This window comes from Bacillus rossius, chromosome 2 (assembly GCF_032445375.1).
Source record: "Bacillus rossius redtenbacheri isolate Brsri chromosome 2, Brsri_v3, whole genome shotgun sequence".
Taxonomy (NCBI): Eukaryota; Metazoa; Arthropoda; class Insecta; order Phasmatodea; family Bacillidae; genus Bacillus; species Bacillus rossius.
This window is the reverse complement of record NC_086331.1, coordinates 80173814-80198665: the sequence shown is the minus strand read 5'-3', so window position 1 is coordinate 80198665 and position 24852 is coordinate 80173814.

Sequence of the window (24852 nt, the reverse complement as noted above, 5' to 3'; positions counted from 1 at the left end):
TAGCCTGTATAATATGAATTAGATCTAACATAAGAACTACAAACTGCACATTTGCACTTAAAATATTCATCAAACAGTTAGGGAAAGAGATTAAACATAAAATTTTACTCTTAAATCGTCATACTTCATTTTAGTTATCACACTTATGCTTGTATGTGAACGGGATCAGATATTAGCACTGCAAATGCACATTTAAAGCTAATAATTATATCAAACACAAATGATATCAGTAACATCATACTTCATTTTTGGTGTTACAGTAAGCTTCCATAAATGTTTCTTTTTCTCAGAACATACATCAGAAAACTTTTCTTGAATTTAAACGTTACAATAAATTTTTAAATAATGATTTGCTACATAGCAAACCTTCAAAATATGATTTACTTTCAATTTTTGGATAAACGCCATTGAAGTTTTGCATTGTTTGCCATGGAAAACTATGGAAATAAATAAACAAATAAATAATTAAAATATAAAGACACAACTGAATCAGCTGTAGTTGAACATACAGAACCAGCGAGGAGAATAAAAATATAATAAAATATAATATGTTAATATGTTCACTAAAGGTATGCAATGGATGGAGGATGCCCTACATTAATAATAATTAGTAACAGAGAACAAAGCAAATCTGTAGAGAAGAGACTTAACAGTAGTAGAATAATAAAATTCCGAAAAGGGCTGTTTCAAAAATTGCAAACATTCCTGCACATAAGAAGCTCTTAATCTCAAAGACTTCATTCAGTATACTGGTCATTACCTGCTGCTCATGATCTGTAAAGGTAAGGTAATTAAATTAATGGGGGGAAAAGGTAAAAAGCATTTGGTTTGTTGTCTTGTAAATGTGGTCATTAGAGGCAAACATTAGGTCTCTGTGTTTAAGTGCTCACTTTTCTGTCACCAAAGTGATCTGGGTTTGATTCTCAGCAGGGTCATTAATGGATCTTTTGATAGTGGGGAACATAGCAAACATTGCAGTGGTTAGTTGGTTTTCTCAGAGTTCTTACGTTACTCCACCCATCTGTTCTGTCATTAGGTATATCATTAGCATTTTATAGCCCTTCATTTTTTTGTAATGATCTAGAGGTCACCAAGCTGAAAGCTCAATTCATTTCCTTCATTGACAGATATAAGGGTTGAGGGTTTGAACCAAGCAAGATAAACATTTTAATGTTGCCTGCTTCGCCTTCTATAGAAAATTAAAAAATTAAAAATTGCTGCACTTTTTAAGGTATCAAAGAAATTGTTATCACCAGTTTCACTGTCTACATATCCCGGAATAGTGTTATCTTTATCACTTTTGGTACAATTTTGCAAAATATCTCTTGCAAGATCAAAAAAAAAATATGTTATTGTTCACGTTCAAAAGCTGTAGCTATAGCCCGCGCTTTTCTACTACCGAAGGTACCCGATCGAGCGACGTACTTCGGAACTGCTCAGGCATGTCGATCTATGGGGGTGAATCTTAGGCTGTCCATTCATAATCAAGAAGGCAAAGACTTAATTAGGAATGGGTGCTCGTCGTTGGGCCAGACCCCGCAAGCGCAAATCTATGCCTTGAAAAAAATTAAGAGAAGGGTGGTTTCCTACCTCTGCTGTTATTTGCCCTTGGAACACTCGGTGGAATTTCTGCTGCTGCGAACATAGCCAGGAATGTAAACCCTAACAAGAACCAGCAAAATTAGTAATAGGAAGCACAACAACACAATGCCAACATGGAAGCAATTGTCATCGGTAAACAAATTGGTGCAGGACTTTACCTTCGGGACTCACAAAGCATATCAAGGCATGAGAACAAAAGAGTGTAAAAAACCTAAGTTCTTTACCGGAATGCCCGCTCACCAATATAGATTTAATAAAGTATGCTCAAAAACTGAAAATACCAAATTTTCGGGGTTTGTTTATGTGAGACAAGACACTTTACCTAGCAAGCCAAAGACTCGTGAGCGAGCCATTATTAATTTAGACCTGTCTACAGGTTATGGCATGCACTGGGTAGAATACATAAAGGCTGGAAAAATAACCGAGTACTACGACAGTTTTGGAAATTTGTAAACCACCGCCAGAACTTTGATGATACCTGGTCCGGACCACTACATTGTTCTACAATAACGAAACCGAGCAGTCACCTAACCAAAGAAACTGCGGACACTTGTGCCTTCGATTTTTTAATAAAACTATTTTGTACTTAAATTTTTTAGAGCTTATAAAATAACTGTACAAATATGAAAACAAATAATCAGTCATGTCGATAATACTTATCTTGTCGGGTTCACAGTTCGGAGCTGCGGGCGGTCCATTTGCCGCCCCGGCATTTGGAAGGATAATGGTAAATTGGACTCGTAGATTTTCAAACGTATAATGCCTTATCCAAATATCGACAAAGAAAACTGCAGGATCTGCTTCCTGGAAAGTGATGGGACTATTCATGAAATACAGTTACCTGTTGGCATGTACGAGGTGAGCAATATTGCAAAGTTACATCAATCAAGCCCTGTCTCCAAACACCATGTTTGAATTATAAGATAATTCTAATACGCTACAGTGTGAAATTTTGTCTAGCGAAAAAATTTACATTAAGAAATCTGGGAGCATAGGTATGATGCTCGTATTCGAACCGAAAATATATGCTGCCAACAATTGGCACGTATCCACATGACCTGTATAAATTATTTCGACAAATGTCATAAGAATAAACTGTTATTTGGCAGATGGTGTTTACATAAATGGTAAAAAAAGTAGTTTGCATTTATGTGTTTTTTATCACAGATCTGTCGGGATACAAGCTCATACAAGTGCCACAAAGCATTATTTACTGCCCGGTTATTGCCAAGACAGTACTACACGAAGTAGTTGTCATGGTCAACCAGAGTGATAAACTTGTAAATTTTCGCGAAGAACAAATAACATTACGCCTACACCTGAAGCGATGGACCTGATTTTCGAGACTTAAAAAGCAAAGAAACTACACGAACACAGGACCAGTCTGTTGCGTGGCCATGGTATGTTAATACCTCTTAGCGTGAAATATCTCCATAGCATAAACTACATAGTACAGGAGTATGGCCGACATTCTCAGCATAGGTGAAAAGGCTGGGTTTAGCGACTCGATCAATAAGGTTGAGTACCACTGCTATGTGCCGTATCTCGAAGGACCATATATTCGCTCAGAAGAGAAATAAGAATTCCTTTAATGCGGCAAGATTTCGACACACTACCTTCGCAGTCGTTTCTATATATTATAGGCACATTGACAAAGCCAGATAACACGCATCAGGCCACGGCTTATTTCGGCCGAAATGGAATATTGTATTTATTCAAACGAGTTACATTTGAGTTTAACAGCATTTCTATTGATGAAACTATATACCCTAGTGTTACAGCAACTATAAATAATTACGTTTCCCTAACACCAAATAACCTAAACGCAGCAAAAATGGCGGGTTTTAACATGGAAAATGATTTCAAGGTCCCTATTTACGAAGATGGAAAATTTGAAGTAAGCGTGCCCATTTACATGCTTCTCGGATTCGCCGAAGAATATATAACATATATATTCAAGCCTGCCAAGAACTCATGCTCATTCTCGCGACTTGGCAACATAATGCCAATATTGGAGCACCAGGAAATGAACTTCAGCCCCTGGTAGTCACTGATACGAGCATAGAATAGTTTGTACCATACATAACCATCAGTTCAAGAAAAGATTACGACTGTTGAATTTTGTCAAGAAGGAAAAACTGGTAGAAATTATGGTTCTTACTTGGAATCTCGTGACGTGCCCAGTATTAGCCCAAAATCGTCAGAATCATTAGTAGTGTGTAAAAGGGGCTCCGAAAACAGGCGTCAGGCTGTGGATTGTGATTGTCGGACCGCCATCTTGGATTGTGACATCACTGCGGCCATCTTGGATGGGTGCGACCTTGACCTTTGACCTTGAACTTGACCCCGGAGGCCATTTTGGATCCGCCATCTTGGATCCGCCATTTTGGATGACGTCATTTTTTTTCTCGAAATTCCGGCATTTTGTTTACCGCCATTTTGAATTATGACGTCACCGTTGCAATTTCCGGTACAGCCGCCATATTTAACTTTTTTATTTATTATCCGATTTTAGTGAAAAAAATTTAAATTTATAAAAAATTCAATTAATAAAATGTTAATAAAAATATTAAAAAAACATACATTTACAGCATGGAGCTCGGAGTCCTTGGTTCGAACCCGGTGAGGAAAAAAAATGGCGATCGATCCTTCCCTCACAGTGGCTGCAGGCAGACTGACCCCCACCACTTTTTACCATGCATATATATCGTCACCTAGTATGACGTACTGTCCGCCATCTTGAAAATCCGTAATTTTTAAGTTAGAAAAACGGGATTTTTTTTTAAATCATTAAAAAAATTAATCAATCGAATTAAATAATAAAAATCTCTTAAAACACCGTTGCACTTTTCGTTACGGCCGCCATCTTGAAAATCCGTAATTTCAATGCTAGAAATTCGGGAAAAATCCCAAAATTCATCAAAAAATTCACTCATTAAGTAAATGATTGATTCCTGTCCTTGGTTCTATCCCTGGCCGATACAAAAATACTTTAATTTTAAAAATACCACAAAAGTGACAGGTTTGATAAAATAAAAACACAGCAAGTTCTTTTTTTAAAAAAACAAAAAAATGTATTACATAAATTCTACACTACTACAAGTACAAAAAAACAGGAACATTTTAAAAGTCTTGTGGATTACTCGATTTCTGCATCTGCCACCAACGAATTAAAGCGAGCTGGAAAGCCCCACCACTTGACGTATGATCGTCCATTTCTTCGTTTTATAATCTTTTCCACCAAGTACGTATCGTGATACAACGTAGGCTGAATCTCTTCTGCATAGAAACCGCCATGGATAGGTTTGTAGTCCAAATCTTCAAGGAAGTATGTCCTAGGCTCTGATTAACATACATGTGGCACACAGAAAAGTTCGGGACTCCAGTTCGCAGTGAAACCTTTCTCGAAAATACTTTTCATTTGGAGATTCGCACAATGTCACCGACATTAGCTTTAAGCTTTCGAGGATTTTTCTTCTTTGAGTTGGAAAACATTGTTCGAAGCAAATGATTGTCCTTTACGTCCTTTGGCCTCATTTTCGAGGTAGAATGCACCGTGGAATTATACTCGCTTATTAGTTTCGGCAAGATGTCAAGCCACTTGTAATTTCCGTTAGCAGTGAACTGTCACCACATCTTGGAACGCAAAGTTCTGTTAAACCTTTCGACAATGGAGGCTTTGACGTTATTAAATGTATAGTAGTGTTTGATGCCATACTTCTTCATCAAAGCCATGAAGGTTGCATTGTAGAATTCTTTCCCGATGTCCGTTTGCAGGTGCGACGGTACAGGACCATCACATTAAATATTGCCCATGGCCTTGGCTACTTCAGTTGCAGTCTTTGATTTTACAGGTCTCGCCCAAGCGAACTTGCTATAAACATCGATGACTGTCAACATGTACATGAAACCTTTATTCAATCGGGAATACGGTATCATCTTGACGCCTTCTGCCTTCGGCCGAGGTGATGTTAAGGGTGTGGAGATGCTTTTGGGCGCCAACTAGCAATATTAACTACGTGCTAGTGCGTAGCCGAGACTCTTGACTCAGGGCGTGACGTCGCAACGTGGCCGGCAGGCAGTAAGGGTCGTTCCGACAGAGTTACCCCCGGTTGTTTTAGCCACCAGGGACGCTATGCTACGGACGTTGTAACGGATACACGGAGGCTCAATTTAAAGTGTTTTACTGTCAGGCACGCTATACATGCGCTGCGTCGTGCATGGCCCGCTTACTGGGAGCCGCGTTCTACAGGCCACGTTTCTGATGGGTTGAAAACTCAAGCAATTCCGGTAGAGATGGCAAGAGCGGAGGTCGAGAGGCTCCGCGGGCGACTCGCGACTAGTCTCCTTGGAGGGCGGTGATCAACTGGCGATGGCTGTGACCTACGCATGACTCCCCAGCCTCGCTCCCGCGAAAACGTGTCGTGTGCAAAAGTAATCCCGGGTCATGCACGCCGCCTGATCGCGCTAAAGTCCAGAATTACAAATAATATTTAAACATAGCCACTACTCAATTAATATTGTTTTAAGAGCGCTGAAAGTTAATTTCAAAGTCCAGATACTCAGGTCACCTAACAGTACCCCCGTGGTCGACTTTCGCGCAGGCGACAGTCGATTAGGCGGGGCAGCTTATGTTCGAGGTGTTGCACCACCCTGCACCCAGGTGCGTTTACGTCGCACACGCTCGGGGCGAGGCGGCGATGGGCCATAGCAGTCTGTGCGGATTCGAGGAGCACTAATGGTTGGCGTCAATCTCAACAAGGTCCGCCTGGAATAAATCATCAATTCCACGAACTATAACCTTGCGACAAAGGTATTTTCGTCTAGCAGGAGCATGAAGCTGGCGAGCTATTCCGGTTCGACTCATTGTATGTAGCCGGCTTTCCTCAGTTCTTCGAGTATGGAGACTATTTCGTAGATGTGCGAATAGTTTCCTGCTTTAAGCGAAGCATGTAGAATTATAAGGCGATCAACTAATTCATTGGGATCGTCACAATACACATAGATAAAGTTCTGACCACTTTCAAGTTTTTTTATACCATCACCATGTATTGTTAGTTCACTGAAGAGATTAGCGAGAATGTCGATTTTTTCATGATCTTCGTTTTTATATACACCACTATCTGGATCGTTATCGCGAAAATGTGCATTGGTTAGCTCTAGCAGTTTTTTGTACTCTTGTTAGTCATCGTGAGAATATCCTTTATGCTCCCTGCGAAACAGCAATTCGTACAGACCCGGAGTCCCAAATGCTTTTAACTCTTTCTACGCGCAAGATATTTCCTGGTAGAAAGTCTATTTCCTTAGAAACGAAGAACCAATTATTATGTTTTCTGTACACTCCATAGGTCGTGTCATTATTCCGAATCGTAAACGATATCAGGTATGGTCGGACCATTGCATTAATTTGGTGTCCCTTTTTCAGTATTTTTTTCTTGTGCATGGACTCTTCTTCTCGATCTGGCTCATACTTTCTCTTCTTTACAGTTGGCATTTCATCTTCAGCTTCTGTCTTCACATTGATGGCTGGATCTTCCTTATTTTTAAGTTCGTCGAGGCGACTAGTGATTGGTTTAAATATCTCTTCATTTTCCATCTCACGTGCAAGTCTGGTTCGTCTAGCAAGTAAATATTTTTCACGAACCAACTGTATAGCTTGATGAATTCACTGGCCAGGTCTGACATTTTACTGGCTGAAAACATATTGCAAGACCTCCTTTTATACTTTTTTATTTGTTCGCAGAAACTTCTTTCTTGTGTTTGGCAAAATCTGAATTTGTTGACAAGTGAGATACCTAGTGATGCTTTCAGACTACTTTGTAAAGTCCTCAAATCTTCACGTCTTTGTGCATTCGATACTTCGATTATGTCGCGAATTCGAGAATCCGAGGCTTCCACGTGCTGGTCGATGGCAACGAGATACTCAAGGAATTAATTTTTCACACTTTCTACTTTTTGAGCCAGTAGCGAAATGTGTTTTCGTATTTCAGCAACGTGATTCATGGCGCATAGCTTGGTACTTGGAGCTCGACTGCTAAGACCAAATTTTGAAATGCTATGACTCATGTTTGACGATAAACTGATCGAAACCTCGTCTGTACCTGCCCTTATATAGAGGCCAGTCTTTGACTATAACTAGGAATCTGTGTTCGTCTTTCCAACACAAGGAGCACATGTCTTTAAATTCCTAGAATGTCATGTCGGTGTTTACGTGGTCGTCATAAGCGTGGCGTAAATTAAGTTCGTCCATGCGAAAAAGCACTCATGACATTCGCGTTGTCTCGTAGGAGATGTTTTGGAATACGACTGTACATCTGACACAGGTAAACGCAGTCTACCTTGGCGTGTCTGCCCATGGAAAAGTACTCTAGTATTATGCCTTGCTTCTCGCATATTACATCGTCGAAATCAAACACGGAATTGGCTTTTGTTTCGCTTGGAGGTACCACATCAGCATTATCATTAAACGGGAAATACTCCAGACCATCCACCGATTGTAGAACTGTAGCTAGTCGCTTATATTTTGGCTGTTGCAACTATTTGGAATAGAGGTACAAGTTTTCGAAACTAAGACCGTTTGGCTCCTCTAATAATCTCAGTAGAACGCATGTTTTGCCGCAGTTGGATGGCCCCGCCATTATGCATTGTACTGCAGAAGGCAACAGTAAGCCATGTCGTGAGTCACACGCACTAAATACATCGTCTTGCGGAATGCTCACGGGCAAACACACTTCTTGCTTGACGACATGCATTGTACCGTTGAATATATATACTGTATAGAAGTCGTCAGCCCAGGTTAAAATTTCTAATACAGTTTGAGGTAGTTGGTTAATTCACCGCCGCAATCGCCACCATCTCTAGGGCATCGACTTGTGGTGGTCCCTAGCGGAGAAGTGTCGAACTCTTCAGACACCCCTTCCCCCTCCCATTGAACGACCTTGAGCTGCAGTTAATGATGGATGCGGGGTGCGGGAATGACAGCGGGCGACTGTGCTGCGCTCTAACGTGTAAATAACAACTAAGACGATACAGGGTGTTACGGCAGCGCCCTGCAGCGGTGAAGTTCCCAAGCTGCTCAAAGCTGCTCATCATATGCTTCTGAAAAACGTAGAGTAAATCCTATCCACTCGCGACTTCTATACAGTATATATATTCAAAGATTGTACTGACAAAATATTGTATAAAAGAAGCGTATTTATACTTTCTGATCAGTTGTGTGCAATGACTCGAAGAGGTAAGAACAAAAATGACATCGGTGCAGGACTCATAAACTCGCTGATAAACAATCTGCCATTCAAGCTACACATTCCCGGCTTCAGATTCTGCGGCTCCGGCTCTAAACTAACGAAAAGGTTAGCTCGCGGTGACGTTGGCATTAATTCGCTCGACGAAAAGTGCAAGCATCACGATATTGCATATTCATTAAGCAAGGATCTGGAAATCCAGGCACCGGGCCGACGAGATATTGGCACAGGAAGCCGAAGATATAACTAAATCGTCAAAGGCGGGACTAGGAGAGAAAATCGCGGCAAAATGCTGGTGTCAGGACGACGGGCGTCGGTGTCGGGATAAGTGGTGTCGGGTCGACGAAACGTGGTCTTGTGGGTGACGGCGGGACATACCTTCATGATGCTGTTGTCTGCGTCGTACGTGAGGAGTCGGCTTGTCGCTGCGCGGATGTCGTTCCGGCAACGAACGGCGTCCTTGGCACGTGATGCGTAGGCGAGTTGAGCAGGGCTGTTTACGGCTGCGACGGTGTCGGCGTGAGTGGCATCTGGGGTCGGGAAGCGTCGAGGCATTTTGTGGGGAAGAAATTTTCGGCGTCGCTGCCTGATACCGCACCTGGGTGGCTCGGTGGGAGGTATATCGCGCGCACGTGAAGGTAAAGAACTCGTGCAGTATAGTCCCTTCACGCTCGCTGGTACAGACACGATGCCACAGGCCGGCACATTCCTTACAGTGGCAACCCTCGCTAATTCCTCTGGGACACAATCTAGCTCCATACTTTGTCACCCCGTGTATGCGGTACTCGGCGCAAGAGCCACACTCATACCCGGCGGTGGTCCTGCCATGTAAGTACCAACTCGGGCAGGGGTGGTGACTCCCGATGCACTCGTCCGCATACATATTTACGCATGTGGTATTATTCACACGAACAGTCCTCACGTCCAAGTTCTCACGAACTACCCACGAATACCTCCATCCACATCAGCACTGCGATAAACTTACTGCACTCGGAATGCGTTGTTTGCTCGCTAGCTGCGCTGTGTGTGCGGGGTATCTCTGCGCGCTGAGTCGCGCTCGTCGGCTGGGCATTAGACAGTGTGCGCTCATGACGCTCGTAGGTGGTGTCTGCGTGTTGTTATGGCTGTTCCAGGTCAGCGTTTATTGTTTACTAGGGCTAGCTAGTGTACACATGCGTGTTGTGCGCGCGGAGTTGCGGCCGGCTGCTGGACCGGTGCCCGGACAGCCGCACAAAGCGGAGGCCGAGAATGGCCTCTCAAGTAAGGAGCCAAAACAAAAAGCTACAGGGGTACAGATTCACCATTGCAGACAAGATGTTGGCACTGTCTCTTTTTAAACAAAGTGGTAAAGGCTACAGATTGCTTTCCAAGATTGTAATAGGTGGGGGCCTATTAGGGATTGAAGGGAGGCCAGAACCTGGCATGGGACTGGGATTTACGTGATTGGAACAGTTTAGGTAAGCAAGGTAAAAGGTATCAGGTACACAGGCATTTTATTCAATCAATAAAATTAAAACATTATGTTACTGATAAAGTTACGTCAATACAAATTTAAGCAAGGTTAAATACAATAACCAAAAATAAAACAATGACGTTAAAAAAAACGGGCTTCAATGGTAAGCCGGCTACACCGTGTAACGATCCCATTAAACAACGCAGCTGACATGAGTTAAGAACAGCGTCAAGTATTACGATTCAAACATTTACATTTTACAAACTACTGCAAAGTGCAGTTATACTTAAAGATTTACATAATTTAAGAAACAAGAAAAGATCAAATACATGCGAGGACGTCTCAGGGGAAAATAGTTACCAATCAAAAAACTAAGTTTTCAGTTAAGTTACGTTAACGCATTAATCCAAACTAATCAATTTTCCAGGTGGCGGCCGAAAGGGAATTTAGACAAACCAATTACGAATATACGACTCTACATTAAGGCAAGGGCCACCGCCTCACACACAAATCAAATCAACTTACATGTTTCCCCTGAGGTCGCACACACACGTAGGTCTAACAGACCTAAACGACTACATGCTCGTAGATTACTGCAACTGACAACCGAGTCTGACAAAAATCAAGGAAGAAAGAGAGGTTTCTGACCACTTACAACATGTTTTATAACATCGCGCCGCAGCGCGCGCATGCGCCAAGCAAGGAGGGGGGATGAACGAGTAGACATAGAATCACTAGGAGGGGGGGAAAGGAGGGAGAAGGTGGAGGGGAGTGGAGTGCCGGAGGCCGATGCGGCACGCACAGTTCAAATCGCTACAACTCCCCTGCCCTTAAACCACGGTACCTGCCGCCTTCTCCATCTTCTCCATCTTCCTAATGTTACTGTTTATTTTCATCACGAACACAAGTTTTAACTGTCAGTCTAAGGTTGTTAACATACAAGGTTTACACGCCATATATAATGGCCAAAGATTCTTGAAGGATTACATAGGTCAAATACAAAGACCAATAGGAGCATCTTCAGCGCTGAAGACTTTTCTTGATCTTGAGGGACGTCCCAGGAAAGTTCATTTTTAGTTACAATTTGTAGCAACGAGCTCTCAAGCTCGTACGTCGACAGACAGACGCAATTCCGGACGTAACCGCTGCAGGCGTCCCCACAGCAGCTGACGCCGATGGCGCCTGGCAGGGTCGACTCTTCACCTCGCACCCCTGTCGAGCGGGTTGCATGCTCACAGGGGACGAGGGCTTCCAGATGCCATTGCGTGCATCGTGCAGGCTCGCATGCGGCATGCATCACAGCTCGCGACTGGCGGAACGGAATCTCATGCCAGCACGCCGGCAGGCCAACACAGCAAAGCAGCCGGCCGCTCGCTCACCGAGGGACAGCATCCATCAACCGCGGCGACTCAGGGCGCCTCGGGGCGAGCCAGGGAAGAGCCGCACAGCATCATGCTGATGCGGAACTCCGAATGACAGAGTCGCACGGACGCATCCACGGACTCAGACAGCGAAAGAGGCGGGCGGCCTCGTAGACGCAGCGAATAGCGGGTGGGCACCAGTGACCACGACAGAGCGGGCAGGCGGAGGAGCCTCCGGTCCGTAGCTGCGCAGATCCTCTTGTGGGCACGGCATCCGCGACGAGGAAGGAGGGGGGAGGAACGATAAGCAAACCAAACTGAAAAAAAAGAACACAAAACCAGACGCGCACGCCAAAACAACAGCAAACCATTTAATTAAGTATTAAACTTTTTCAATTGCCCAAAATGGGCTTTTCTAAATTTATTAGATCCAGTCGTACTGTGCATCAACACAGTATTCTCACCTAGAAACCTGTTTATAATGAAAGGTCCCACGTAAGGTGGAATTAATTTAACATTAATCTTTTCAGCTAAATTGGGTAGCACAAAATTCTTTACAAGGACCAACTGTTCAACAGAAAAGCCATGGGGTTTCCGGGAAGCGTTATATGAATTAGCCACTGCTTGACGAGCCTTCGTGAGATTGCAAGCCACACTATCCAGCACGGCCTCCAGTGACTCGTCATCCGAGGCAGCCTCCAGGGGCGGCAGTCCCCATAGGTTAAGGAGGGGGTGGGTAAGCTCCCTACCTAGAAACGGAATTGAAGGAGGGAATCGAGTAGCGGAATGCACAGCTGAATTAAGCCCTACGTTGATAAAATCAAGATCGCTGTCCCATAGCGACTGATCATCCCTGTAGAAAGCAGTAAGAATGCTCTTAAGCATTTTATTGACTCGCTCGGATTGGTTTCCCTGGGGACAGTAAGGACTACTGTAAATAGGCTTAATGGCCCATTGAAAACACATGTCTTTGAACAGTACAGAGCGGAAGTAACGTGCGTTATCACACATGATCATGGCCGGAGCACCAAAAAATTTCCATACCTGATCTCGTAAGGCTTTAACAATACTGTTTTCTTTCATGTTCTTTAAGGGGATTAGCAACACAAATTTCGAAAAAATGTCCAGAATAACCAAAATACAATTGTTTCCCTTTTTAGAACTGTTAGGGGACCAAAAATGTCAATGTGAAGCACATGCCAGGGGGCAACAGGAGCATCAGCACAATACAAGCCGACTTTGGCACACTGCGGCGGTTTCGAGACTTGACAATCTCGACAAGTTCGCACGTGTTTTTGTACATCAGCTCGCAATTCAGGCCAAGCTAAATGTGCACTAATTCGACGGAACGTTTTGTCGATGCCCAAATGTGCACCCAATAAGGAATCGTGAAAATACTTTAGAACCATAGGGCGTAGGCATGCAGGAACAACAGCCTTCCTTTGTCTACCAGTTGTCCCGGTATAGTAAACAACATCCTGATCCTCAACATATGGCACGGCTTTACCGGCACAAAAATCCTTCCTGATTTGAACACACAAAGGATCATCCTGTTGACACTGACGAATGCTAAGGAATGATTCCGGAAATATTTTGCAAACAGCTGCACAAATCGGCTGTGTTTCATCCGCGGACGAAACACAAGTCGCAAATTCATCGGGCGAAAACATTCGCGAAAGTGCATCTGCCACAAAGTTGTCACTACCCTTAATATGATGCAGTTTGAATTTGAAGCGGGACAGTCTTAACACCCAGCGCCCTAGTTTACCGAGCTGATTCGGATGGTTAAACAGCCAACTGAGCGCTTGATTGTCCGTAAAAAGATCGAACTCGTGACAATTGAGATATGTCGCAAATTTCTCGACGCCAAACAGACATGCTAAGGCTTCCTTTTCATAGGTACCCAGACGTCGTTCCCCGTCAGTAAGTGTTCTACTGACATAGGCAATAGGGCGCAACCTATCGTTTTCAATATGCCTCAATACAGCACCTACCGCGATGCTTGATGCATCTACCTGGAGGCCGAACCTACATCGAAAATCAGGTAGAACCAAGACAGGGGGAGAAGAGATTAAGGCCTTAAGACTGTCAAAGGCCTTCTATTGAGCGTCGCCCCACTCAAAAACAACATTCTTTTTACGTAAGTTACTAAGCGGACCACATACTGCGGCGTAATCGGGGATGAAACGAGAATAATATCCCGTCATGCCGAGAAATCTTTGAACTCCTCTGACATTCCAAGGAGGAGGAAAGTTTACGATGGGGGAAACTTTATCGGGATCCATTATGAGTTTGCCTTGCGAAATAATGTAACCTAGAAATTTTACGTAATCTTTTCCCAGATGAATTTTGTCGGGATTAACTGTCAAGTTAGCGGCTCTGAGACGATCAAACACTTGACACAAATGTTGCTTGTGTTGTTCCAGGTTATCACTGTAGACGATAATATCGTCAATGTAATTGAAGACTGATTTAAATTTTAAGTCGCTTAGAATGTGATCTAGCACTCGGCTCATAGCCTGGCTACCAAAAGACACACCCATAGGCACACGATTAAATTGAAATTGCCCCCACGGGGTAGAAAATGCAGTATATTTACGACAATCAGGATGCAACAAACATTGGTGGAAACTAGCATTTAAATCGATGACGGAAAATATTGCGGCATTCCCTAAATGTTGAAGGGCGCTCTCTACGGTTGGCAACTCTTAGCTGTCCTCCTTAATTTTGTTATTCAGTTCCTTGTAATTGTGTACCAGCCGGAATTCCCCCGCTTCCCTTTTAGGGACTAAAAAGGAAGGCGAACAGAAATCGGAAACAGACAGAGCAATAACTCCTGCTTCTAGGAGTCGATCGATAATGTTTTTCAACTTTTGCAATTTGGGAGGAGAAATTTTATGTCCTTTAGCCCTAACAGGAGTCGTGTCCTTTAAATAAAATTTATAGGGCATGACGTCACACCTGCCTATCCGGTTGTTAATTACGTCGGAATACCTGTTCATGACGTTAGAAATGACAGCGTCCCTACTAATGACGTCAGACTTGTCGGCGCACGACATGACGATAGGAGCGGAGTCATGATGAATAAGTTTAATTTTACGTGCAGGATGAAAACCAAAAACCAGTTCCTGGTTAGCGACGTCTAACAAACATCGCGTCTTTCCCAGAAAATCTTAACCTAGAATTAGCGGGTGACATAACCCGGGAACAACATTAAAGTGCCAGTTCCAAGAGGAACCCGCAATCTTAATGTGCATTTCAACTTCTATGTCTGACGTAACAATTACGCCGTTGGCTACACAAATTTTCACGTCAGAGCTGGTACAAACACGGCTTAACAAATACGGATGTTTGATGCAACATGCATCGAACAATTCGGAACTAATCAAGGAACGAGTAGCACCGGAATCAATTAAGGCCGGAATATTATTTCCAAACAGACGAACGTGTACCAAATTATTGTACGAGTAATGAGCGGCTTTCCTCAAGCGACGACCATGGCGACCACTCGCACGCCCGGTCAAGGCCCGTTTCCCGGACATTGATTTCTGTAATGCCCAGTGCGCTTACAACGAAAGCATTTTCGCTGCTCACGGCTCACAGCAGGCTGCGTGCACTCAGACACCGCGTGGCCGTAAGTACAGCAGTTGGCACACCTGGGACGGTTGGAGGACGGGCCGGGCGCATTAGCCGACTCATAATGTCTGCCGGCGGCAAAACTCGCCCCGACAGAGGGATCACTTACACTAGCCGCACACTCAACGGGCCGCGATGCGCGCACCGCGCGAGCGGGTACTGTGTTGACTTGAGACGTAAACTGAACATTAGGAGAACTGAATTTAGAATTAGAATTAAAATTAGAAACAGGAACAAAACTGCCTGAAGTGGGCTTGAAGTGAAAATCTGGCGCTATGCTGTAACACTGGCGGAGACACGTTGCTAACAATAGTTTGCGTTAATTCCGCCTCAGGGAGGTTCAACTCCAGTACATCGGCATAGGCCGCAACAGAATTAATGAATTGCAACAAGGGCTCCTCAGGCCTCTGAAACCTGAATACAAGTTCTTGTTTACACGTTTCTAGCACACGAGGCGGACAGGCAAACTGTAGCACAGACGTCTTGAACTGTGCGAAGGTCTGATTCTGATTCATGACGTCAGTGAGCAGTGGCAAAAATGCCGGCCCACACAGGCTCAGGAGAGCTTTCAAAAACTCCGCCTCACTGACTAACTTTAAACCAGCTAAACGTGCCGCGGCACTCAGAAAATCAAGAACCGCACGCGGTTCGCAACTATCAAGACGTGGGAGAAGTTTTAAATTAGAACAAAAAATCTTTTCATTAAATCTGGAATTATTCTGAACTGGATTAGCGGGAGTGGCGACTTGCCGAGACGGTACCTCGTCTGACAACTCCCAGGCGCCGCGCACGTGCCTGACCAGCAATCCACGAAGGGTCGCCACATTTGCGTCCTCCTCGAAAGGAACGGCTTCCTCCGTCAAAACCTGAATGAGGTCGTCTCTTCGCAAACGGTAAATCCACCCGGTTGCCGGAGTCCCCATGGTTCATGAAAAAAAGAACAGAAACACGTAAGTACACACAGTCCTGCAGCAGAGTTGCGCAGTTGTAAAGCCTGTCTAGCTTTGGAGCATAGGGATGGATGGCCAGAACCTGGCATGGGACTGGGATTTACGTGATTGGAACAGTTTAGGTAAGCAAGGTAAAAGGTATTAGGTACACAGGCATTTTATTCAATCAATAAAATCAAAACATTATGTTACTGATAAAGTTACGTCAATACAAATTTAAGCAAGGTTAAATACAATAACCAAAAAAAAAACAATGACGTTAAACAAAACGGGCTTCAATGGTAAGCCGGCTACACCGTGTAACGATCTCATTAAACAACGCAGCTGACATGAGTTAAGAACAGCATCAAGTATTACGATTCAAACATTTACATTTTACAAACTACTGCAAAGTGCAGGTATACTTAAAGATTTACATAATTTAAGAAACAAGAAAAGATCAAATACGTGCAAGGAAGTCTCAGGGGAAAATAGTTACCAATCAAAAAACTAAGTTTTCAGTTAAGTTACGTTAACGCATTAATCCAAACTAATCAATTTTCCAGGTGGCGGCCGAAAGGGAATTTAGACAAACCAATTACGAATATACGACTCTACATTAAGGCAAGGGCCACCGCCTCACACACAAATCAAATCAACTTACATGTTTCCCCTGAGGTCGCACACACACGTAGGTCTAACAGACCTAAACGACTACATGCTCGTAGATTACTGCTACTGACAACCGAGTCTGACAAAAATCAAGGAAGAAAGAGAGGTTTCTGACTACTTACAACATGTTTTATAACATCGCGCCGCAGCGCGCGCATGCGCCAAGCAAGGAGGGGGGATGAACGAGTAGACATAGAATCACTAGGAGGGGGGGAAAAGGAGGGAGAAGGAGGAGGGGAGCGGAGTGCCGGAGGCCGATGCGGCGCGCACAGTTCAAATCGCTACAAGATTTTCATTTTACCTTAGAAAAATTCTTTAACTTCTTTGCTAAAGAAAATTCCATTTGAAGCAGGCATTAAACAGAAGGTGTTTCAACAATTACAGAAGAGTGTTTCAAAAACAAGGAAGATGAACAGATATTGCACATTGATTTGGGATGAAATGTCTATTTATTCAGGACTGTCATATAATGCTAACGACCAATTTGATGGGTTTGTTGACATGGGTGATGGAAATAGAAAGGCAGTTTTTGTAGATCACGCATTGATATTTATGGTTCGTGGCCTCCATTCAAAATGGAAACAGCATTTTGCATTTGCATTTGTTCAAGGAGCTACTAAAACAATAAACGTTGTGAGGCTAATTAAGAGTATCATGAGAACATTGATTAAAGTTGGACTGAATGTTGTGGCTACAGTGTGTGATCAGGGTAGTGCCAATGTAGCTGCAATTAATTATTTGATAAAAGACACTGAGCATGCTTATCGGAGACAAGACAAGGAGAAAAGGTTTCCAGGTTTCACTGTTGATGATCATGAAATAATACCTGTTTTTGACCCTTCTCACCTTCTAAAGTGAATGAGAAACAACTTGCTAGTAAAGGATTTAGTGTTTGAAGAAGGAGGAAAGAAGAAAATTGCCGAATGGGACCATGTTGTACAGTTCTATTATATAGATTATGCAGACGGAAATTACTCATTGAAAATGTGTCCAAAACTCAGTGATAAGCATGTTCTTCCAGAGAAAAAAAAATGAAAGTAAAATGCCGCTCTGAAGTATTTAGTCATAGAGTTTCATCAGTAATGAGGAAACTTGCTCAGTGGTCAAGTAAGTACCCATTGAAACTTTTAATTTTAACATATTTATTGCATAAGGTCATATATAACATTTAAAAGTTAATATACCTATACAGTATAAATGGTATATTTTTTTCTTTTTCAGAGAGAATACCATTTAACAACACAAAAGATGGACTGTCATGCACAGAAAAGAGTAGTACAGATTCTAGTACTTCAGTGTATCAAGCAGGGAATTCTCAACATTCACACAGTGAGTAGCACCCACTACACATTAAAGTATACATGTTTACATGCTAAGGTAAACACCCGGAGCGCAATGGTGTTCCAGTGTGTGATTATCAGGATTAAATAATTGATTGTGCACTGCAAAATACTAAGTTATTTGTTAAAGACAGCAGAATAGTATTTAAAAATGAAAGAAAAAGTTTCTTAAGTGCTCTTTAATTTTTCCGGCTCAAATTTTTATTATTGAATAGTGAGACGTTTTAAGTAGGTACTTAAGGCAGTTTCATTTGCAAGGAATTAAACTAAGGAAAATTATATTGTGTATTAAAATGCAATTTGTTTTATAACCATTGTACTTGCATTTAGCTTTTTTTTAACTTTCTTCCTATTGGCTGGAGTATATCTCCTGCCGGTTTTTTGTTAAAAAAAAAAGGGGGGGGGGGCTTCTTTGTAGCATTTACGGTATGATAGCAGAAGGGACTGTAGGGGTATAAAAGTCACTGTTTGCAGCAATGTTTTCCCAATGTTGGTGTAAATTACAACCTTTTGATTGATCTAATTATTTTAATTAAAAGTGCTAACTATGCAGAGAATAGGTTGTAGTGTGTCACAATTATAATAAACTAATGGGATATGTTCTAGTGTAATGTCTTCTCACAATAAAAAAGTTATTAATTAAGGTGGCAAATATTAACATTGTCGCGGCCTCGTCTCTGGTGAAGCTGTGGAGACGGGGTGGACGTCGCTCGGTCGTTCAGTTGTTGTGTTGTTTGCCCGGCGCCAGCTCTTTGGTAGAGCAGCCTCACACTCTGAGGCGGGAGTGGACCGTTCGGCCCAGTGCAGCTGACCGAGGACGTGCTGACAAGGAGTAGCTAGCAGGAAGATTGGGTGTAGAAGAGAGGATGCCCGCGGTCTCACGAAGAGTCGCTAGCGGAAAGGATGGAAGTTGGAGAGAGGGATGCCCGCGGTCTCACGAAGAGTCACTAGCAGAAAGGATGGAAGCTGGAAAGAGGGATGCCCGCGGTCTCGCAAGGAGTCGCTAGCAGGAGTGTAGGAGAGAGGGATGCCCGCGGTCTCACGAAGAGTCGCTAGCAGAGGATTGCCCGCGGTCTCACAAGGAGTCGCTAGCGGATAGGTGCGAGAGAATGAGAGAGAGAAGGAGAGAGAAGGAAAGCCCGCAGTCTCACGAAGAGTCGCTAGCTGAGGAAAGGAAGATGAGGAATTCAAGCCAATGATACCACTTTTGATTGAGGTAATATTTATTCTCCCAGATTGGCTGGGAGAGAGGAAAGCTCACAAAGAAATTTCTACTCCCAGATTGGCTGGGAGAGAAGAGCTCTCTAGGCCGCCGCCGATCCATCATATTGCCATCCGGGGCAGTTAGTGTGTGCGAGACCAGAAACCGAAGTTTCTATAACTCGCTTAGTGCATAGTAAATCAGGTGCACCCCACACATTTGTAGAATCACTTGGATCAACGGGCAGGGCGCGTGTCTTGTGGGATAAGTTTGGCACACGGGCCTGTGTGTGCGCTGGTATGTTGTGTAATGCTAGAAAAGTTACGTGTACCTAATTCGGCGGGGGAGAGAAGCTCCCCACCAGCTAGATCGGCTAACTGGCGTGATGTAGTGTCGTGTTGGTGTGCAATAGGGGCTTGTCGGTGTGCTGTAATTTCAAGTGACCTAGTTAAAATCGGGTGTGGCGTGTAGTGTAAAGCTATGCAAGCCGCTCCTACGAACCCCTGGGAACACAGAAACATGCTAGGGTAGTTAGCCCATTATTGCATGTAACAAGGTAGTTCAGGCCGTCACTTCACACAGGCATATCATCGTGTGGTCGTGTTGGTGATACGGTAAAAGAAATTACATAGATTAGTAAACACCTGGCCGCCTTAAGGACCGAACTATTGCGTTCCAATATAGTTCGGTCAAAGTTAGGCTAAACCAGTATTGCTGTAGCTAGCCCCCAGGCTGTTGTCTTCTAAACCTGAAAAATAGAAAGTGAAATTAATAAATGAAGGTCGACCTATTCTATTATTGTTCGAGCAGAGAGATGCCCTCGTCCAGTATTTTTTTTAAATTTATTTATTTAATTTTTTTTTATTTTTCTATTTAATTTTTTTTTTTTTTAAATCTAGACTTAAAGCTACTATACAAGCCCCCAGAGCCCTGCCCTGACAGGCATGCATGCCTCTCGGCCCGGCTCCCCAGCGAGGGCTGGGGTAGCTCCCTCTACCAGTTCACCTGCATGATTCTGCCTTGACAAGGTGCTACGACATGTGTGTGGATTGTCGCGCGTGTTGTAGTGGTGTGACTGTAAAATGTTACGTACCCCGGGGAAGGGAAATTTAATTAGGTGATGATAAATTTACGGAACTAGCTTTGTTAATTTAAAATCCCATGCCTTTCCGAAACGCGACCGGCACTGGAGGTGAAGCCTGCCAGGCGGGTCTCGCCCTTCAGGCATAGGGAGTCAGCCCTAACAACACAGGCAGTGAACCTCTACGTGGGTCAAAACCTACACCTGCATGCTTCGGACCATTTCGAATTTGCTAGGAGAGAGGCTTATTAGCCCGCACAATTTATACACGTTTCGTCTACAATCATTTGTGTTAAAGTTTTACATATTTCTATCTCTTTTGATCTTTTGCATTTACAATATTATTTACACATCTACAAAACATACTTACAATATACCCTTAATAATCTACATAAATATTTACAACAATAACATATATAACATAACTATAATACATTGTCTCTTTATATTTACAACTGCTATCTGGTGACGAGTGGTGGCACTACCAGGGCCACGGCTGGAGTGTTGCGCCGCGGACAGGACTGTGACCCGGGTTTTTGTTTAATAAAGAGGAGGTACGACGTCAACATCTACCAGTAATAGATCTGTTTGAAGTGTGTGATCTATAGTAATTGTCTCTTACACTAAAAATCATTGCAAGTAGAGGTGATTGAAAATATATTAGGTTATTGCCTTTATGTTAACAGTGACTGAAGAAAGACTTCATCCAAATGCTTAAGACACTACAGACTTCCTTATAATAATGAATCAATTATTTGACAGTGTCAATGGCAACGCAAGATTCCCAGTGAAGGGGAAAGTACTCAGATGCACTGTAATGGGGACTTAAACATATTTTCAATTTTTGGTGAACACTCTCAGAATGCTTAGAACTATAAGGTTCAAATGTAGGAAAACCGGAACAACCAGCATACCACCAGGCATGAAGAATTGGATTTTCACCCTTGAAAATATTAAGTTTCTTGCAAAAAAAATTGTTGAATAAAGGCTTCAGATATATTTGTGTGCGAAACATCAATCAGGACCATCTTTAATTTTTTTTTTGGCAGTATCAGATGCCATGGAGTACACAATGTCAACTCTACAAATACAGCATTTAAGTCAGCATTTTAATCCCTTCTTATTACTAACTTTTTATCATCACATTCTAATAATTATAACTGCGAGGAAGATGGCAGTGGAGGTGCTCTGGACACACTAAGAAGTTTTGTGTTGGATGAGGTACCTCATGATGCAGGGACATTTAGTTTCAAAACGGATAATGATGAACCACTTTCTTTCCCTCTCGGTTGTCCTGCAAATGCAGCAGTAGCACCAAAGGACTGCCTTCCTCCTAAAACAGGTATTAAAGAAGCTACTGCTACATATGAGAGTGCCTATGTAGCCAAAAAATTGTCAGTGTAACAAAATCATGTAGTCAATGTAAAAGTGGTCTGATTTATGAACATGTATTGCCTGCTCATGATTTTATTGTTGCAAGGCAGTATTCACCCAAAGCATTGTGCCTTCCAAACACACCATTTAGTAATATGTGCTGTCACCGTCCGGGTTCTCGTGTTCGAGACCGGGTGTGTATCCTAGCGGGAAACTCGTTCTTATTGAAATTGTGTTCCGGGAGGGCGCCAGGCTAGCTCGGCGTCTAACCAAATTTGGGTTTCGTGGGTGCATTGACCCTGCATGGCCCGCTAGGACCGTCGGCGTAGCTCGTGGTTTGAGAGGTCCCTAGCTGGTATCACATCACAGGCCCTGTGCAGCATAATACACTGTTTCCTAGTTGGGATAGAGAGACTCAATACAATAACAAACACAAACTCGAGATTTATTCTGTTGATGACACGTCGCACACGGAGTGTGCGGAGGGGACGTTTAATCAGCTGGAAAGTTACAGTCGCTCGCAATTACGCTTACATTACACTTGCGCGGCGCACAAGATATTACCATACAAAATACACTTGGTTAAAAAATAGTGCTCTGACGCACTGTCCCTAGTTTAAGTCCACACGCCAGCCGAGGATAGGGGGGTTGATTGGAGACAGCCAAACCCCAAAGAAGGTAATTTGGCAGCATCCGTGTTCACCTGTGTGAGTCGCGGCCCGCAGTTAAATTAGATGAAAAGTTTTTTACGCGTAGCTGTCGTCGGTGCTTGTGCACTCGACATTTAGTAAAAGTTCGTTGATAGCGGGAGTCGGCCCGTGCTATAAGGGGAACTACCCCTCGTAATGGCTCGTGCGGGGAGTTTAAAGTTAAGTGGCTGGGTTAGGCCCTACACCATAAAAGAACGGGGGACCCACGGGGAGTTAACGTAAAAAGAATAAAACAGGTTTAGGTTGATGACTATAATAACCAGAGATACTGCTCAGTGTAGAACAAAAGATGATGGCTCTCCGTGGAACACACGTCCGCCCCGGTCCGCGAGTCGCTCGGTACTGGCGTCTGGCCTTGGCGCGAGGGTAGGCCTCTGCGTTCTCTAGCACCAAAGTTGCTAAAGTTCCGTTATTCGGAATTTATTTTAATAATAATCAGCTGAGAGCAGCTCTAAATTCATACATTAATTATACTTAATTAATCTGATTGGCAGATGGCCTTTTAATAATTATGGTTAATTAACTTGAGTAATTAAGTTTTAATGTTTAGAGTCACACCAGAGACTGTTCATCGCTTGGAGACTGCTCCAGTGGCTAGTTACACATAAAAATGAGGAGGTAATATTTACGTTAACACAACACTAAAATTAATTAAGGCTGAGGGCCGCAAAGGAGAAGCTCACAAACTTATTATGGCAAGTTCACACATGATTGATTCGGGCAATCCTGCGTCGCAGTTTCCCTGGGCAGGGGTTTTAATTAATATTGAAGCTACTCTTAAATTATTTTAGATTGTTAATGAACGGGGGTCGAGGTGTTTAATTAATTAGACACGGCCCTTGGTTCTACCTTGGTATGGGAGGCTCGCCTGGTTCAGTTGGGCCATGGCTAGGGGTGCATTCTGTTAGCAGGGTCGGATACTGGCGGGTGCAGGTCAGGCTTTAGGTAGCCTTTGGCTGGACGACATCAAATGCCCCCCCCCCCCCCTCGAGAAGCCCGTCCTTGCGCTGCCAGTGGCCCCATCATGTGGGGGCACCCCTAGCTTCGGCAGCAGCTCCAACTCGGCGGTGTTCGCGGTGGCCATAGCTGATAGGCTGTATGCTCTGGTACTAGGTCGTCCCACGTCGAACACTCTGGTGGTGGTTTGTTGGCGCCGTACTTCGGCGCCTTCCCCTGGTCGTAGTCGGCCAGGTATCTTGACAGTCGGTGGGTCCTTTTGGGGTTGACCACTGAGGTCGTCTCCCGGGTTGGGAGGTCCCTTGTGAGGCTACGCTGGATCTCTTGCCCTCCAGTGCTTGGTATGGCGTGGATTGGTAAGGCCTCCTCTCCCGTTCTGGGATGCCGGGCGGGTTTGGATTAGAGGTTTCCTCGTCCTCATCGTCAGGTTCCGTCACCACAAGGGTTGTGTCGGCGTTGTTGGCTTCTGCAGTTGTGCTGGGACTGTGGGAATGCTTGGTGATTGAGAGTACCCACAGTTTGTTTCTCTGTGTTTCCAGTTGCGTTGCGGGTTCATCGGTGTCCGGGTCAGCGGGCCACTCGATGATGGGGTCCTGGGACTCATCCCGCGGTTCTAGCTCCTGGTCGCCCGTACAGTCGGGCGACAAGTTGCTCGGCATTCCCCCATGGGGTATTTAGGACATATCCTTCAAGATGTCATGGTCATTGTCGGTGCCGGAGTAGTTGGACCCTAATGACATCTTCGGACTCATCCTCGGGGGGTGGTGTCCTGGGTGGCTCATGATTTCCAGCCCTTGCCGTTGTGCTCGTCATGTTTGTGAACACGAGCATGTGTGGTCGTCCATGTTCGGTCCGGCGTCATGCCGGGGTGGTTTAAGGAGGGGTGCCTTCTTCTGATGTCCCCTCTGTGTCAGGCGTCAGCGTGGTCTCTTCTTCGGGTATCCTCTCCCTTGGATGGGTGCGAGGTGCAGGTCATCTCGGTGCATCTTATTTTCCCGCCACCTGCCTGTGCGCACCAGGTAAGTGGTCCTCCCTAGCCATTGGTGTACGGGGTAGGGGCCGCTTCACCGTGGGGCTAGTCAGGCACAATAGTTGCGGGGTGTGCTCGAGAAGGGTGTACTCGGGCAAACAACAGGTCGCCTACCCGCACTGCAGGTGGGGGATGGTCGGTCGTAGGTGTGATCTCCTGGGCGCAGATTCTCTGACGCCATCGGGCCCTGTCGTGCTCAATGTTGCGGCGTTGGTCGCGTCTTTTCGCATTATCCATTGGTTGAGCGGTGCCATGCGTGGTC